Here is a 19,050-nt window from a genome sequence, read left to right as displayed (position 1 = left end):
CTACAGTCCATGCTTAAAATGCATCGCTAGTATTAGATACTACAAAGAAAAGATTACTCAATTCAAAGCCACAGAGAGACCTACTCCAAAGCTAAGTCAGTCATACCTCTTGCACCTTCATCTCTAGGGAGGTGGGGACAGGAAGCTCTCAAGTTTGAGATCTACAGCAAGAACTACATAGACACCTTGTCTCAAAAATATATGTATGTTAAAGTAAAACAGAAAAAATATTGAAAAAATCCACAGTATCAGTGAACTGAGAAACAGTGTCAAACAGTCTACACAGGTGCAATCTACACAGGTGCAATCATCTACACAGGTGTAATCATCTACACAGGTGTAATCATCTACACAGGTGCAATCATCTACACAGGTGCAATCATCTACACAGGTGCAATGATATACACAGGTGCAATCTGCACAGGTACAATCTACACAGGTGCAATCATCTACATAGGTGCAATCATCTACACAGGTGCAATCATCTACACAGGTGCAATCATCTACACAGGTGCAATCTACACAGGTGCAATCATCTACACAGGTGCAATCATCTACACAGGTGCAATCTGCACAGGTGCAATCATCTACACAGGTACAATCTGCACAGGTGCAATCTACACAGGTGCAATCATCTACACAGGTGCAATCATCTGCACAGGTGCAATTATCTACACAGGTGCAATCATCTACACAGGTGCAATCTACACAGGTGCAATCATCTACACAGGTGCAATCATCTGCACAGGTGCAATCATCTACACAGGGGCAATCTATACAGGCACAATCATCTACACAGGTGCAATCATCTACACAGGTACAATCATCTACACAGGGGCAATCTACACAGGCACAATCATCTACACAGGTGCAATCATCTACACAGGTGCAATCATCTGCACAGGTGCAATCATCTACACAGGTGCAATCTACACAGGTGCAATCATCTACACAGGTGCAATCATCTGCACAGGTGCAATCATCTACACAGGGGCAATCTACACAGGCACAATCATCTACACAGGTGCAATCATCTACACAGGTACAATCATCTACACAGGGGCAATCTACACAGGCACAATCATCTACACAGGTGCAATCATCTACACAGGTGCAATCTGCACAGGTGCAATCATCTGCATAGGTCCAATCTGCACAGGTTCAATCATCTACACAGGTGCAATCATCTACACAGGTGCAATCTACACAGGTGTCATTATGGTTGGGGGGTCCAGAAAAGGAGGGGACAAAAAAAAAATCTGAAGAAATAATAGCTTCAGTCGCTCCAATCTATAGATCTGACGCACTCTAAAGACCTCAACCAAAGAAACATGCAGAAAGTACAGCAAGACCCCTCATAATCAAATTGATGAAAACTAGTAATAAAGAGAAAATTTTAAAGGCATCTAGAAAACCAGAGGCAGGGTAGACATTGCAAAAAGAACGAGCAAAAGAAACTTCTCCTTCAAAACACTACAAACTAGAGTAAGCACTGAGAGAAAATTTTATGCAAATGCCTGTTAATTTAGACTCTCCTGATGGCCAAAGTATCTTTCAAAGATGAAGGCAAGATAAAGACCACTTCACAGAAACAGAGAGACTAAATCAGCACTAGAAGAAGTCTTAACCTAAGTCCTCCAGGGACAGAACAAAGGATAGTAATATGGTAATTTGAATATGTAAAATAAATAATTTGAATATATGTCTAAGTATATAAAGAACACTGGAAATGGGAAATGATAGGTACATGCAAATTTTTTTTCCTCATTAAAAAATAACTAGCAAATTGAAACTAGCAACATCAAGATTATACATCTTGACTAACTGGGAGTTATCCCAGAAATGCAAAATTGACTTACCTTGCAAAAACCAATTAACAGAAAATACAATATAAATATAATGGAGAGTAGAGCCCATATTATCACTTCAGTAGATGCAAAACAAAACACTCCAGCAAATTTAATATCTTCTCATGAAAAAGGCCACTCACTCTGTTCTCAAGGAACAGAAGGGGACTCCTAATTTATAAGACAAATCTATGAAAAACCCACATCTAACAAGACACTAAAGGTGAAAAGCCAAACGAATCTGCCCCAGAGACAAATCTCCTCCCCCACTTGAGGGTCTACCCAAGATGGTTAGGAAAAAGGTGAAGAGAAGGTACCCAGACTAGACTGGAAGAAGGAAAACGGTCTTCTACATGTAGATGATATGATGCAGTTTTAAGAAAATTGATTGTGTCCACTAGAATACCCTAGAATTAATAAACAAATGCAAAAAGTTTTCAGAACACAAGATCAACATAGAAAATCAGTTATGTTCTTATGCACATTCAACAGTCTAAAATGAAACAATTCAATTTATCAGCATCAAAAAATAAAACACTGTAGGATAATTTTTAAAAAGAATTTCAAAACTGTACATTGAAAACTTCAAACCTGGGCTAAGGAGATGGCTTAGTCAGCAACAGTCTGCCATGAAAGTGTGAGGCCTGAGTTCAGATCGCAGAGCCACATAAAAGGCGAGATGTGGCCACACACATGCCCATAACCCTGGGGCTGTGAAAGGCGGAGACAGGAGGCTCACTGGGACTTGTCGGCTGCCATCCTGGCTGCAGGTTCAGTGAGAGACTCTAGCTCAAGGAGATAGAGTAGAGAACAATATAGCAGGACATCCAACATTCTCCTCTGGGTGCTGCTGCTCCCATATGAGCATGCACACCACATTTAAAAACACACACACACACACACACACACACACCAATTGAAAAAAAAAAAAGAAAACTCCAAACTTCTGTAGAGAAATTAAGTCCTAGATACATAGAAAGTCATCCTGTATTTATGGATCAGATGACTACATAGTATCAGGATGGCAATGCTCCCTAAATTGATCTACAGACTCAGTGCAGTAACCCTCACCAGGTACCAGCTGGTTCCTTTGCACTGTGTCACAAATGTAACCTTCAAACATATACAATAATAATAACTAAAGTAATGTTGAGGAAAAAAATTAAAAATCAAATGCCAGCTAGGTGTGGTACCACACACCTTTAATCCTGAACAGAGAGCCAGAGACAGGTGGATCTCTGTGAGTTTCAAGCCAGTGTGGTCCTCATAGCAAGTTCCAAGGCAGCCAAGGCTATATAGTAAGACTCTATTTCAAAAGCAAAAAACAAAACAAAACAAAAACGGATGCCAGAGAGAGCAAAGGAACCAAAAATGGGATAGATGTAGCAAGATGGATCAACAGATAACATAAGAAAAGATTAAAAAGAACAGGCAGACAAATAGAGTACTAATAGCAAGATTGGAATTCAATGATATAAATAACATAATAAATGTAAGTGGTCTAAACACCCCACTTGACAGCCACGTTTACTAGGTTGGATAAAGGTAGTGCAGTTATCTGTTGACTACAGAAAAAAACAAAAACAAAAACGAAAACAAAACAACACTTCAGGTATAAAATTGGTGAGGTTAAAAGTAAAAAGCATGAAGAAAGATGCCAAGGCAAACACTAATGAAGACAAAGCTGGAGTGATTATATTCATCAGAGGCTAAGTAGACTTCAAAGCAGTCCACTCTGGAATCAGGAAGGGTGTCCATATCGATACAAGGTGAACTTCTTGAGTGCTCACAATGATCCCAAATATTTGTAGACCTAAGAAGGGAACTTCAATACATAGGAAGCAAGAAGTGATCACCCAAAAATGCAAAGGAAGGGAAAGGTTCTTGGGCATGATGCAGTTCTCAGCCTAAAACCAAAGCAGAAGCTATTTTTACTAATAGGATCGCCAGAAACTAGGGGGAGGGAGAGAAGAAACCAAGATAGAAATTCTCACATCAAAGATGAAGAAGTGAGCATCAGAAAGGTGGGCAGCAAACAAGGAGAGGATAGCGTCACAAAGAGCAGAGGAAGAGGGTCCCAAGAGGTGGGATGTGCTTGGTTATGTCCAGAATTGCCAGGAGCTAAGACTGGAAACAGGAATTAGTTGCAATAGTATCACGGGTGGAGGAGTGGGAACAGAGGCTGGAGTTGGCTCAGCAGGTGAGGAAGTGGAGCTGACAGGCCCTGAGGAAAGGAGAGATGGGACTTTATAAAACTGAGGTACTGGGGACTGCTTTTAACTGTGTTACTGAGGAAGGAGTCAGGAAAATGGAGCATGAATATCTGCTGGAAGGGTGGATAGGAAATAGAACAGGCTATTTGGGGTACCAGAGGACATGGAAAGGGTTTTCAGATCTCCGATGACGAGGTTAACAGGAAGAGTGGCACCTATACCTCAGTGTGTCAGCGACTAGAGGCATAGATTGCTATAGATGTGGGGAAGTTGGGGCCCAGGGTAGCATGTAGAGAAGTTTCCTCCTGATGAGCATCCTTCTCTCTGCAAAGTCCGAGTCTTCTGGCAGCTGAAGATGAGTAGGGAAGTGTAATATATGAAAGCAGTGTTCTGTGAGAGCTTTGAGACAGCTGTGGGGGACTGGAGTACTGCTGGGCACTGCTGGGCATTGCTGGCGACTCAGAGACAGCTGTGGGCACCTGGAAACCAGGACTACAAAGGCAGACAATTACCCTCTAAGGATGGTGAATTGCTGTAACATTAAGCTAGAGCATCCACATAGAAAAGGAACAAGAGTTGACTCAGAGCGAAGATTAAAACTAGGAATTTTGGGAGCTGGGGAGATTGCTAGGTGGCTAGAACTAACTGCTCTTCCTGAGGACCTGGGTTCAATTCCCAGCACACACATGGCAGCTCACACCTATTTGTAAACTCTAGTTCCAGAGGACCCTACCTGTAACCCCAGTTCCAAAGGATCTGATGCCCTCTTTGGGCCTCCACGGGCACCAGGCATGTAAGTGGTATACAGACATGCATGTATGCCAAACACCCATACACATTAATAACAACAACATCAATAGCAACAAACAACATAGGAGTTTGAAGGCTGAAGGTCTCTATGAACTGACAAAGCTTCATTGAGGAAGAAAGCATTCCTGGGGTGCAAAGAAATTAAGGTTTCAGAGGTATATTAAATAAGAAGAGGGTATGGAGCTGGGAAGGGGACATATGAGAAGTTGGAAGTGAGGGCGGATATGATCAAAATACATTGCATGCACATATGAAACTCTCAAGTAATAGATGAATAAAATACAAATTAAAGATGTATTTATTCTATGCATATGAGTGGTTTGCCCATGTTTGTATATGCACCACATGTATGCCTTCAGAGGACAGAAGAGGGCACTGGATCCTCTGAAACTGGAGTCACATATGGCTGTAACTCACCATGTGCCAGGAACCAAACGTGAGTCCTCTGCATCAGTGGTAAATGTTCTTAACTACTGAGCCAGCTCTCTATCCCCCAAAATATTTTTTTAAAGATTTCAGAAGTGGCATCTTTTTCCATGCCTTTATTTTTAACTTCAGTGACTATATATCTGAAATGATTTTCTCCTAGGCAGCATATAGTTGTCCTATTTTTAGCCAATCTAGTAAGTCTGGCCATTAATAGGGAGTGTTTAGACCATTTACATTTACTGTTGTTATTAATATTGTTGAGTTCCATCCATCTGCTTTTTTTTTTTTAATTTTCTGGAGCTGAGGACCGAACCCAGGGTCTTGTGCTTGCTAGGCAAGCACTCTACCACTGAGCTAAATCCCCAACCCCACGAAGAAAGGCTTCCTGACTGGGAATCGAACCCAGGCCGTGGCAGTGAGAGTGCCGAATCCTAAGCACTAGACCACCAGGGAGCCCATCCACCCTCTATTTATTATTACTCTATTTGTCCATTCTGTTCTTTTAAAATTATTATTGGTCTTATTATTATCAGTTATTATTATTGTGTGTAGATCTTAGGCACTTTTCATCAAACAATGATGAGATGCCAGTGTGAGTAGATGAAATGGACATGATATTTGAGGTGTTGAAGATAAAAAAACTCAAAGGTCATGCATGATATGACTGCACTATGATCACAGCCTCAGAAACTTCTTATACAGTGATAAGACCTAGAATGAAACATGGTAGGCCAAGAGCCAAACTGCTATTGCTTTGCTTTCCTAAATCCCTAACTGGCTCTAGAGATGTCTGACCTGTGGCCTACAGGCCACATGAGGCCTAGGTAGTGCTGTCACACAAGATACACACAGCTGTGCTCTTGCATCGTGTGGTCCATGGGGTAAACACCCCTGGATTTAATGTGTGGCCCAAGACAATTCTTCCTTGTCCAGTGTTGCCCAAAGACGCCTAAAGGTTGGACACCCCTTGCTGACTGTTCCAAACTTATATGTGATCCTATAGCTCAGTTCCCATCCCTGACACTGCCTAGCTACTTACCTCCATGTCCATCTATGGACAGGTATGTCCATGTAGGTACTGGTCATCATTGGTGAAATGTGGAAACCGTTTTGAATTATGAAGTTTGGCCCAACCTTAAGGGATATTGAAAGAGCCAGGGTGGTACTACGGGACATGAATAAAATAGAGATGTAGAAAATTTCATAACCAAGTCAGCCTAGAAACATATTATGTCCAAGAATCCTTGAAAGCCCCAGCCATCAGCTGTAGATGTCCACATATTATTCAGGGTCTCTCTTTAGCTAAGGCAAGAGCGCAGTCATGAGGCCAATGTCACTCCCAGGAAGCCCCATGTCTCCCACACAGTAAGTTTTGCTCCCTCATCCTCAGTGCACAGGAAGAGCCATGAGGAGATAGCCTGGGTTCCAGTTCTGACTCTCCCATGAACTTGCAGTGTGACCTGGCCCCAAAGCCCCGGTTTTGCCAGTTAAACAAGGGGTTGGATGTAGGATCTCAAAGACACTGGCAGACCTGATGCTTGGATGTGTTGGATGTAGGAAGAAGACTTGTTAGCTCATATCACTCAAAATACAGGAGCTGCAAAATACAAATGAATGGAGTCCTGCAGGCTACATCAGTCATGATAGCAGAGCCAGCCCTTTGGGGCTCTCTATCGCACCGTCGTCCTCCTCTCCTTCCCAAAAGACCATGAACTAGGCTCAAGGGATACCTTTCTCTTCACGAGATTCCCCAGGCTACAGAGTTAACCTGCACTGAGGCTGTGTATAAAAGAGGAGAGCATGGGAGGCCTCTGCCACAGGGCCATAACTGAGACCTCCAATTCTGTACAGAATCTTTAGGGTATCATCACCACACAGCCCATCAATGGTCTATGACCAACATCCATGGGATAGGGGGTAGGGAAGAGAGCCCCAGATGCCCCAATTTCTCTAGCCCTTTTCCTTGGAAGGGCAGGCAGATTCCCTAGGTTCTTGGCATTCCCGCAGGCCCGCAGGCCCTCCTCGGCTGGAGAGGGGATCCCAACCTTCTGCCTTTTGTACAGACAAGGCTCAGCTCCTTCCTTTGCAGGTAGTTATTTCTGACCACCCTTCTGGCTAAGAAATGAATCTTGGGGATCCCAATACCAGTAAGCTACAAATGATGTGCTGATCAGGAGTCCTGGGTAAGACTCATCTGCTGTTTGCAAAAGATAGGTGTAGAGAGGCCAGCCTGGGGCCAGAGACTGCATACATAGATAATGAAGACCGGAGTCTTAGCTTCATGATCCAGTCAGTAGTGCCCCTAGGCCACAGACTGGCTACACACTGATGGTAACTCATCCCTGGGGAGGTCTAGCTGAGAGCCCCAGGGAAGGCTGGTAAACAGAGCTGGGCCTCTGGGCATTCCATCACTGCTACCCGGATGGCAAAGGGGCAAAAGGACCACAGGGGAGCGACAGGAACAAATCAAGCCCCAATAGTCAAAATAATATCGACTTTACCCAGTGGCCACACCCTTCCCTACACCCCACCTCTCACACACACCACAGCACGACTAGAGAGCCACCCATACCGTCCCACCTCCCCACAAATCTCTCTTGTGGATGGCCTTCTCCAGGGCCAGCTCTCCCTCCTCCCCGGCCAGCTCACCCAGCGATTTCCCTTCCTTCCTTCCAGTACTTCCTCCGGGATGTTCTCCTGAGGAGGAAAAGAAGAGGTAACTCTCCACACCCTTGCAGGTTCGTCGCATTATCCCCACCTGTTGCCTCGCCACACTGTGGTCGCTTAAGGCCTCCTTGAGTGTCCCGGTCTCAGTAGCCCCAGAAAGTAGATGAAGTGATGGATGAGGGTGGAGGGATTTCTGCAGGGTTGTTCACTCTGTATGTCTAGCATGGAAGGTAGGCAGACCAGAACAAAGACGGCAGTGACTGGCTGTGGTAATGAAGCTGGGCTGGGGGGGGGGGGGATGGAGAACAGGCGGAAGCTGTGTAGAAGAGCCCACCAGAGGAGGCAGAAGGTAGAACGTGGAGGGACCAGAAGAGCTGAGGCATGGGAGGGGGGAGGTCCTCCTTTGAGGGGTGGAGGATCCCTGAGGTGCTAGGCAGATCCCGGGGGTGCAGACCTCCTTCCTTGACCACATGTTTAGAACCCAGGAGACTCTGTGGTGAGAGTTTGGGGACCCCGTGTGAGAAGGGGGAAGAGGAGAACTCAGAACAGAAAATGGTGAGGCCAGTGAGTGGTAGGTGGAGCTGGCGCAAGGGCTGGTCCACGGGCCAAACGCAGAGTGTTCAAGTGCTTACCTATCTCTCCGGTGGCCCCGTTTCAGGGGCCCAGGCTTCCTGTTCTGCTTTGAATGCCGAGATCCCATGGGCCAGGGAGTGCCTCCTGGGAACAAAATTCTTGTCTGGGTGAAGGAGTGCAAACCCAGAGAGAAAGAAAAGAGATCCTGGTCCCATGATGGCCAGAGACTGGGGTGAGTTTGGGGAATGGTCTTGCATCAGACTGTACACAAAGATCCGGAGTCTGTTGACAATGATGTCTTCCCTCATCACCATGCAACAGTTAGACTAACAACCACCAGCACTGGTTAACTGGCACACAGAAACCCTTCGGATCTGGTATCCCTTCTAAGCTCTTCAAGATCAGGCTAACTTCTCAAGGTCTAGTGGCCATGCCACATAGGGACAGCCAACTGCTGATTTCCATGGCAACAGAGATGCATGCATGCATCTCTGTGTCTGTAGATTACTATGGCAAACTGGGCTGCACAGAGTACACTGAAGTAAGAGACCTCATTTCCTCATTTGGAAGGTCCACGGATAGATGGCACCGTCACTGATGCCCTGTATGTGGCCAGCTCTGTGTCAGAGAACAGGTTCTGGGGTGGGAGTACACACAGTATGCCTTTCAAAAGCCACTGAGACAGATTGACTTGAGTTCTCAGCCTCTGTCTCCTTACTCCACTGGAAGTACCCCCAGCTGACCACAGGTCTTCACAGCTGCGTTTCCACTAACCCCCTAACCTGAGAGTACACAGTCTGACGGCTGCACAGCCTCTCCCTGTCTGCAAACCCTTTTCTCTACCTGCTCTGCACACCTAGCACCCCACATGTTGCCCAGCACTTCCCACTGTAGGGTGCCCTTGCCGATTTCCTAGGTGCCTGACTATTCAGTCTGCACCTTATACCTCCGTGAATGATCTTAGTCAGGCCACGGTGGTACCGTCTTAGCTTCCTGCTTTTCCCTATCTACCTTTATCTACCATGGAACATTCTGATGTTCTCTCCTGAGCGAGCATCTCTGAATTCTACTCCTCCCCCAAAGCCAAGTCTGGATTAGGGTGTCCTCTCTAGCTGCTCAGCATCAGGATAATATTTGCCACCAACTTGCTCCTCTCAACTCCATCCTCCAGTGGCACCAGGGGAAGTTGTCTGATGCCAATCTGATCATGTCCCCTCTTTGTCCTGCTGAACCCCTCAGAAGCACCCACTGCCTCAGGGCAGACTCTTCAGTGCTCAGCTCCTCAGATGCTCCTGTCAACGCTCCAGGCTCCTCCTAGGGACACTGCCCCTGCCTTTCCCTTCCCTAATTACTTCCTTAACTTCCAACCTATGTCCTTCTTCATTATTCTTCCCCACCCATCCTCCTGTAAAGATCACATCCTGAATTTCAGCAAGGGTTAGCAACAATACATTTTCTAATACAATGTAGATTTCATTAGAACTTCTAATAAAAATTCTAATTCTAATAAAAATAGAATTTCTAATAAAATGCCTAAAACATACCTTTGGGACCTAACTTCAAATTTTGAGTGGAAAAGTGATTCCCAGATATGTTGCTGACCTCATCCCTAATGGGACTCTGGAGACCCGGGTCTCTAGTCTCAAAGCAAACAGATGAAGTCTTTTAGAGAAACTAAATGGCCAGGGGAGGTATGCAAACAGTGAGCCTATTCTACCAGCTCTCATCCACTGCAGAACACAAAAGCATCATAGACGTCTACTGAGATGAGTCTGCACCCACTCCAAATGTTACAGATGGAAAGTGTGGCGCAAAAGGAGGAAAGGTCAGAGCCAAACCTCTGGATACTGCAATAAGTATGGGCACGTTCTGCTTGGGGAGTGTGAAAGATACAAGCCAACCTGCCACCTCCTAGCTTCCTGCTTTTCTCTCTCCACCTTCCTCTACCACTGAACAGTCTGGTGCGTGTGCTTGGACCGTGAAGGGAGAACTCATCTTTCATAACCATTCCCCAATCCCAGATGTTTTCTGTCCTGTCTCAGCAGAACAGAAACTTCTAGTTAGAACCAATAGGCTCTCAGAACTGATACTCAAATTGGCACTTTCTCAAGTCCTCCCTGGCCTCTTCCTGCCCTTAACCACAGGATTAAGCCAGGAGAAGTGGACCACACAAAAAGGTGACCGTATCAACTGGAGCCAGCTTCGGGGGTGGTGGTAGTGGGGAGCCCATTCTTCTCACCTTGAGGCTGCTCCGTGGGTTCAACTGCTACTGAGGCTTCTGCCCATGACACCTTGGGGAGGATTAGGGAAGGATGGTCAAAAGGAAACTTGGGGCTGGATAAGCTGCATACCTCCATGTACATACCTCCCAGGGGCTAGGTAAACTGCATACCCCCAAGATCACACCTCCCAGGAGCAGGTGTTTCCCTGACCCTGAGGAGATGGACAGTGGTTCCAAAACCTCAACTTGCATACTTCAGCATCAAGGTGTATACTCAGCAGGATTTTCTTCAAGCCCAGAAAGACCTTTTTGTTCTGGATCTGCCCTCCTGGGCCTCACAGAACACGAGTCTGAGCTGTCACAGTATTCTGCCTTTCCTTCTTGAGTAGGGAGCATAACCCTCTAAGGTGGGCACTAGTAATATTTCACAGGCAAGCTGAGGCTCAGAAACCCCTTCTGTACGTAGCAGAGTGGGCAGGCAGAACATGATGCTCTGTTCCTACATGTGAGGGACAAGTTGACCTCCTACCACCAAGAGGGCTGATGAGCCACCTCAAAGGGGAGATCACTGATTAGCAGGCAAGACAGAGAGGTTTCTCTGCATGTCCCTTGAGACTGTTGCTCACCCCCTCATAATGACAGGCATCCTGACCTGAAGTGGCCAAATGACCCAGGCCCAGGACTCCCCATAACAAGGCTTCAAGTATTGGCATCTCGGCGACACATTGACACTGATCTTTCTGAAATGCCATTCAGTCCTTAGATGAGCTGAGTGCAGCCTGGGGATGGCAGGGAGAGGGTATTCTCTAGTGACAGAGGTTCTTCGCTGATAGAGACACAATGGGAGCCCTTCAACAAACAAGACCTACCCTCTGCAGAAGGCTGGTTAGCAGGCATCCATGTCTTTTTCCAGTGCTTCACCTCCCTGTCACAATGAGATCCTCACTGTCTTCTTTCAGCCACATGCTGGCCTCTCCCTGGGAGGAATTCAGGCAAGTGTAATTTTCTCCACTTCTGCACACACCCAGGGCACTTCTGTCACCCTTTATATACCTGTGCCAGGGATGCTGTGTGCTTTCCTGTACTGCCCCGCCTGGACATGCTCACAGGAGGGGCAAACAACCAGCAGGTCCGGCCTCCAGTTACTATGGAAACCTGCAGGCCTTCTTTGAGGTGTCTCAAGGTTGAAGCAGGGTCAGATGGATTGGTGGGGGATGGGCACACAAGGACAGCTATGGGGGTGGGGCAGGCACTTTCCCGGGATCCCTGCCACCCTGGGCCCTCACTCAGAAGAGAAGTTGAGCTCCTCTACCCAACGTAGTAGACATGAGTGCTGAAGAGAACAGGGGTGAGTTCCCTGAGGGAAGTGAGGATGGCAAGGCCAGGGACAGCTGGCTGATACTTTAAAACAATTAATTAATTAATTAATTAATTAATACGTGGGCATACTTGTGCACGTGGGGAAGTCAGGTCTCTACTTCCACCACGTGGGTCCTGGACATTCAGCTCAGGTTATCAAGCTTGGCAGTCATCTCCCTGGTTCTTGATTATTTTCCAGAGATTATATAAAAATACTATTTATTTTTATTTGTGAGGGTTTGTTTGTTTTTGAGATGGGGTCTTTTATCTCGTCTGGCCTAACCTGGAACTCACTGTATATACCAAGTTAGCCATGAACTTGTGGCAATGCTCCTGCATCAGCCCCCGAGTGCTGCGATTACAGACTTTTGAGCTATAATATCTGGTTTGATTAATGGGCTTTCTAGAGATCCCTTTAGTTATACACGAGAGATAAATGTCTCTCTTACTTCATCTTTGTCTGGGCCCTGAAGGAGTGGGACAGTCTGAGTCTCCTCTGGGGACTCTGACTCTGTTGAAAACACATCATGTGACAAAGTGCCAGGACATGAGCTACCATCTGCCAAGTGCACAGATTCAGCTCAGTTCTGAGTGTATTGGCTGCAGACTCACATGACTCTGATAGAAGAGGGCTTCTGGGAAGCACAGGTGCCTGGCATGCACATGGCCCCCCTACACATGGGTGACGGTGACTCATAAGGTAGCTCCCACTTCCTGCCCTCCCTCAGGTTGGCTGCTAAGAGGGGAGGGAGTAAGGGGGGGCAGGGGGGAGGCTGCAGTCTTGCATGACTTCCCTGGAACAGCAGGTTAGCTGTAATTGCTCGGAGCTGAGAAGCTGTTGATAAATGTTCCTAATAATCAGCCTTCAGATCTGACACCAGCTCAGGCTGGGATGACTGTTTTGAATGGAAATCGAACCCAAACCAGTAATTACCCGGGTGAGTGACGCCAGTCTTCTCCTGGAGCCCGGTTCTAGACAGAAATGGCACCTGCATGTCAACGAGGGGCTCTTTCGTGGGGCCACACTCAAGAGAACAGGATGTCCTGGACTCTGCCAATGTGATGGGACACAGTGGACAGAAATACCCACCTTTTCTTCCCAGGAACTGCTGCCCCTGAGGTACTCACCATTGTCCCTAGTCTCTAAGCAGAGTCCCACCCCTGGCCTCACTCCCCGTGTCCTTTCCCTACCTCTTGGTCTAGGATCTCCAATGACATTACCCCTCCCTGTCAAAAGTGGTGCCTCCCCCACCCCCCACACAACACAAGTACAGTCTTCCAAGGTGGCGCCTAGGACCACTGGACACGGAGTTAGATGAAGAGCCTCTTGTGCTGGCTTGAGCTGTGGCCAGGTGAGAGGAGTGGACTCATGACAGGCCCCAGAACCCATCCCAGCTTATGCCTCTGGTCCCTGTTTGTTCCTGGCTCCAGACAGGGGCTAGAAAACTGTACCTGGAAATAAGCAGCCCCCTCTGGCCCACCCTGTAGTGCCTCAGAGCTCTTCATTTCATATCTAGACCTCTAGAATGCTGGCACCACTCAGACCCAAGGCAGAGGGGGAAAGACTGCTCCCGGGTCTTGTGTTCTTTGCCCTGATTCTCACAGGGCTGCTGGATACTCAGGAAGCATATGTTAGACAGCTGAGATGAAGTGAATGGTGGCTCATACACTGGACACACCAACTATCTCCATTGTCTATACTGTGCCTGGTCGAGGCCGGTTGAGAGGTCTAGAGTTTGGGAGTTTCTAAGGGAAGACAGATAAGCAGGCAGCAAATTACAACTACAGGTGGCCCTGATGGTCTTTACTCAAGGAAACACTCTGAGACACAAGCCTGGAGGTGTTTGTGAGAATCCTCAAGAGAGACAGAGCTGGTCAGGCCAGTGAGATTCAGAGAGTGAGACCACTGCCTTTCAGGCTGTAACTGGATCTCTGTGAAGGGTGGCAAGCACCAGAAAGAGTAAGGAGCTGGCACCTTGGGCGCCACCTAGTGGTGTCACAGCAGGCATGCAGCTTCAGGCCAAGTGGTGTTTCCCTCTGTACCTGTCCGAGTCCCTGAACTCAAATGTGAACAGAAAGCCTAGAAAATGGGTTTTGTTTTGTCCACAAAGACTCAGGGCTTTGAGGACCGGGTGCAGCATGGGGCCCAGGGTATTGAACAGCAGAGCAGCAGGTAGGGAGAGGCTGAGCTCCAGGTTCCCTTTCAGGACATCCTGCAGCCTTCTAAACATTTCTCCACTCCTTCAGCAAGACCCCAGCTGTCATCAGCTCCTGGCCTGGCCCACAGGAAGTGACCAGAGCCCATGTTCAGCTGGCCTGCCTAGCCTTACAAGTACCAACATCGACTTGGGGGTCCAGAGAAGCTACAATGGGCATTGTCGAATTATCTGATTTGACAGCGGGAAAGGGTCCTGCCTCAGCCCTGTTACCCTGCCGGGTTCTGGAGTGCTCACTTCCCTATTCACTTCCACTTCTTGCCAGAGAGAAGTCATCACCAGAGCTGACTGGTCCCTGGGGTAATGTTCCCCGAGTGGTGAACACTCAGCAGAGGGTACATCTGCTGTGTGGAGGGGGCGAGGGTTGCATGGGGATGAGGGAGGCAGCTGTGAGAGGACCAGAGAGAACGGCCACCACCGTGCCATGCGGCAAAGCAGGGCAGCCTTGGGGAAAAGCTCACAGGGTTGCAAGCTTTTTCTTAAAGGGCCAAGGAATAAATATTTTAGACATGTGAGCCAGATTAACTCCACGATTGCTGAGTGAAAGTGCCTAGACAGCATTTAACCAAGGAGGTTCAGTAATGCCCCAATAAACTGTTTACAAAAGCAGGAACTTGTCCGCTGGCCATAATGCCCTGATTCAGTACATCTCGAGGACATAGCCTCTTCCTACACACTGCCAACAAACATAGGGTGCCCAGAGACTACCAGCACACTCACTGAGATCTCTTAGGGCTTGGCCAGGGTTAGAGGAGGAACAGTGCCGGAGTCAGGAGCCTAGCTCCTCATCTTGGCCCAGAGCACTGGGGTGGGGGACACTCACCTTCAGTGAAGGCTCTGATGCTGTTGTTATTCCCCTTCCTTCCTCTAGGGGGGGGTCTCTCTTGGTCTAGCAGCTGCCCCTCCAACCTCTTCTCCAGCAGGAAACCCCCAGAGCAAGGGGTGGGGATAGGGGTGAATGGGGCTGAACTGCCCCAGGGACAAACCAACAGACAGATGACACCCGGGGAAGGTGAGGTGGCCTGAGGCGGGAGGAGGAAGTGTAACCCAGCACCGAGAGCCAGGGGCCAAGAAGAGACCAGGCTGGCACTACTAGCCCGGTGAGGCTGGGCCCCACTGGACTCGCATCCCAACCAGGGACACACATAACTATCAGAGGTCTGTCCAGACTTCCCACCCCAGCCCCTGTTCCCTTGTAGGTGACTCTGGGCAATAAGATCACAGGTCCCTGGATGGGGCTGGTACACTTGTTCTCAAGTTACACTAAAAGTGAGACTAAGGAAGATGGTATCGAGGCTATGCAGACACAGCACGGGCTCATCCAACATTGATGCAGGCCCCGGAGTGCCCCAGAGCCCCTCTGAGAAGATGTGGGATCCCAGGTTTCAGCTTTTGGTGATGGGCTGCCAGAAAGGGAAGGGTCCTCTGCTCTGCAGATGACCGCCCAAGGTCACGTGGGGATTGTTCCCAGCTCTCTTATTGAATCAGACCCTTCTGTTGGCTCTCCCTGACAGTGCAGGCACTTGCTTCTGAGCCACTGGTTTTTGTTTTTGTTTTTGTTTTAGACATTGCTGCTTGGCAGAAACTTCCAGGAAAAGCCAGCCGTTCAGCAGGCCCTCATCACGCCCAGTAATGGGGCTCAGGGGAAAGGAACCGTATCCACACTGTCCCACTCCCCAGTCTCATCCCTTGCTCCCACCAAATGCAGAGGCAAAAGAAAGGGCTGGCCAGTCTCCCCCCCTCTTCTGTTTTCCTTACATACATTTCTACTCAGATACACAACACGGAGATACATGGCCACCCTGGTGGCATGTGTACACACACCTGTCTCCAAGGATGCGCAAACTTATCTATCTGTATCATGTGCACACACCTCGGATGATTATTGGTGTTCGCTGAGTGCATGCACAAATGCACACACTCAGAAACTTTCTTCCAGAGGAGCCCAACCCTAACAGCTCTGTTCTGTGACAGCTGGTGATGGCTATGAGGACACTCCCCAGGATGTCAGCCTGTGGGGAAAGGGACATAACCCCCCTGGCAAGCCCCTGGTCTTCCCAGCATGGTGTTACACTGATCTGTACTGTCAGAGGAGTGTGGAGGCAGAGCCAGGTGGGATCCAGTCTTTACTGCAGAATGGAACCTTATAAAGAGTCAATCCTGGGCCACCATGACCCCAACTTTCCTAACTACAAAGAAGCCCCCAGGTACTGTGACTTCATCATTTGACCTGAGTTCTGTGCCCATCACTCTTACATTGGTTCCGATCTGCTGGCTTAAGTTTCTAGCAGGATTTACCTGACAAATGCCTCTGGGACAAAAGCCTTGACACCAAAGCCTGCACTACCACCCCAAACCCAACATACACACACACACACACACACACACACACACACACAGAGAGAGAGAGAGAGAGAGAGAGAGACAGACAGACAGACAGACAGAGACACACACAGAGACAGAGACAGAGAGAGAGAGAGAGAGAGAGAGAGAGACAGACAGACAGACAGACAGACAGAGACACACACAGAGACAGAGACACAGAGACACAGACATACACAGGCACACAGACACAGACACACACACACACACACACACACACACACACACACACACACACACCCTTTGAATTCTCTTTGTTCATCGCCATTTCAGACACCAGAATACCTGCCTGCTGCTGCAGAGGAAGGATGACTGGGAATAAGCTCCTGAACCCCAACTTGGGCACTGTGGCTTTAAGAGAGTCCTTACCACCAAGGGCAGAGAGAAAGCAGCTCTCTCCGGACTCACTGCCTTTTAAGATAGATCCCCACCGACTCCCTGTACAATGAATCCCCTTTGCCTCAGCAGGTTCAGCGGACCTGGCCCTGTCCGGCTAAATACCCATTAGAAGAGAAGCTTTGGAACACAGCAGAGTCTCCTGTCACCTGCCTCTGGAGACCCGCCCTGCCCAGTGACTCCGAGATAACTGTCATAGGTGGGGTCTCAATCCTGCCTTCCCTGACATCATCCCTCCACCTGGCCTTTCCACTCATGGTACACACACTAAGCAGGAGGGCAGGATGGAGGGTGATGTTCTGGAAGGGGATCTGAGTATGCTGCCTGCTCAACTGCTGTCTGGTGAGACAGTTGGTCTCAACCCCTACAACAGTGCAGGGGGCTTCTAATGTCCCTACACTGTCACCCTGTTAACACTGCCCCCGCATCCTGATGTCACTGGTCATGTACAGTAAGCAAACCTCTTAATGCTGTCATCCTAAGTTAGCATGCTGTTAGAGACATTTTAATTTTTGTTCACTTCTCTGGGCCTTCCATGTAAGACCTGTGTCCCTTCCCTAACTCCTGAGAAAATAAAAATCACTGAACTTGGAGTTTTGGAAAAATAATAAAATGTGAAAATTACAAAAAAATAAATGAAGGAAGGAAGGAAAGAGATTAGGAAAGAGACTAATGGCAGAGAAAAGACTGGACCCCTTCCCACCAAGGGTTGCCTGTAACAACATATCTATGTGCAGAGTGTGTGGTATATAAACGACCCATGAACAGGTTACAAGGCTCGGGCCAGGGTCCATTATGGCTTTTGCCTTTCTCAAGGTCTGGCTCACTTCCACCCTGAGGAGCACCTTTCTTCCTTCATAAACTCTTTCTTCTGTTACTATCTCTGTTGGCCTCTGTCCAAATCTTTGTTCAGAACACACAAACCCACAAATCCCAGCGAGTGCCCTCTGCCCCCCCCCCTACACCCACCTTTAGTGAGAGGCATGGTGCCTGCCTAACTAGTCCAGCTCCTTCACCTTTGGGGGAAATAGGTCCATGGAGCTAGTGACTTGTCCACAGCCAGCATGGGGGGCTTTTAGAGTGTGTGTGTGTGTGTGTGTGTGTGTGATAAATAACCATGGACTGCTGACTCTTCCTCCATCTTTCAACACATCTTCCTACTTTACAAAGAAGTACAGTGAGCTCACCCGCCACAAGGCTGGGCCTGGCTGCCCCAGGCGCTGGCTGCTTCAGCCCCTTCCTGCTTCTCTGAGGACTCTGACCCACCCACAATGAGGAGTGGAGTCGGTTAGCTGGGCTCTCTCTGAGGGATCTCTCAGAGCTGTGAACAGGTCCAAGTTCCAGGGGTGGGGTTCCGTTTCACTGATGGATGTACTTGTGATTTCTTCCCATCCTTCCTTCAGGGAGACCAACCTTGTTACTCACATCTCAGGTACTGGAAGGTCTTGAGCCCCTGAGTCTCCATGTGATTTTGTTCCTCTCTGCCCCCAAGGACTTGCATCTGTGCCTTTCTTACCCAACTGGCCCTACGTGGCGATGTCCTGCTCTTCATTCACCATGAAGCTTCAAGCACTGGAGTGCCTCCTTCAACAGGCCCCCAGCCCAGGCCCTTCCCTTTCTGCCTCTTCTTCCAACAGCTCCTGAGCACCTGGGGTGGGGGCTTCTTGAGTTATCACACCTGTCTCTGTATCGGGAACTCGCTGACTTTCAGATTCAACTGCACAGATAAGTGGATGTGGTCCCGTCACCTGCTGGGTCCCAATCACAAGAGCAAACCATGAAACTGCAGTCAGTGCCAGGCACTGGCCGGGGCACTCTGCACTTAGTTATTAGTTATCGTGCACACGGTAACCCATCTAATCCACACAGCCACCCTCGAAGGCAGGCAGGATTACTGTGATCTCCATTGTACCGGCGAGACACGGGAAACTCAGGGT

General features: G+C 48.2%; 1 protein-coding gene and 1 long non-coding RNA gene across 4 annotated transcripts in view; both read right to left on the bottom strand.

The window, feature by feature from the left end:
- The window catches only part of Tub (TUB bipartite transcription factor), an 84,318-nt gene that overhangs the window by 54,949 nt on the left and 10,319 nt on the right, over window positions 1-19,050 (bottom strand). The window lies entirely within an intron of this gene.
- LOC143268298 (uncharacterized) lies at window positions 5,594-18,417 on the bottom strand. The gene is made up of 5 exons (XR_013044052.1): window positions 18,301-18,417; window positions 11,630-11,737; window positions 10,779-10,830; window positions 8,599-8,683; window positions 5,594-7,996 (listed from the first exon to the last, which is right to left on the bottom strand). It is a non-coding gene; the product is annotated as an uncharacterized LOC143268298 (long non-coding RNA).

This window comes from Peromyscus maniculatus, chromosome 1 (genome assembly GCF_049852395.1).
Source record: "Peromyscus maniculatus bairdii isolate BWxNUB_F1_BW_parent chromosome 1, HU_Pman_BW_mat_3.1, whole genome shotgun sequence".
Lineage (NCBI taxonomy): Eukaryota > Metazoa > Chordata > Mammalia > Rodentia > Cricetidae > Peromyscus > Peromyscus maniculatus.
Note: the sequence above shows the minus strand (reverse complement) of the source record. Positions and strands in the feature narration are given on the sequence as shown.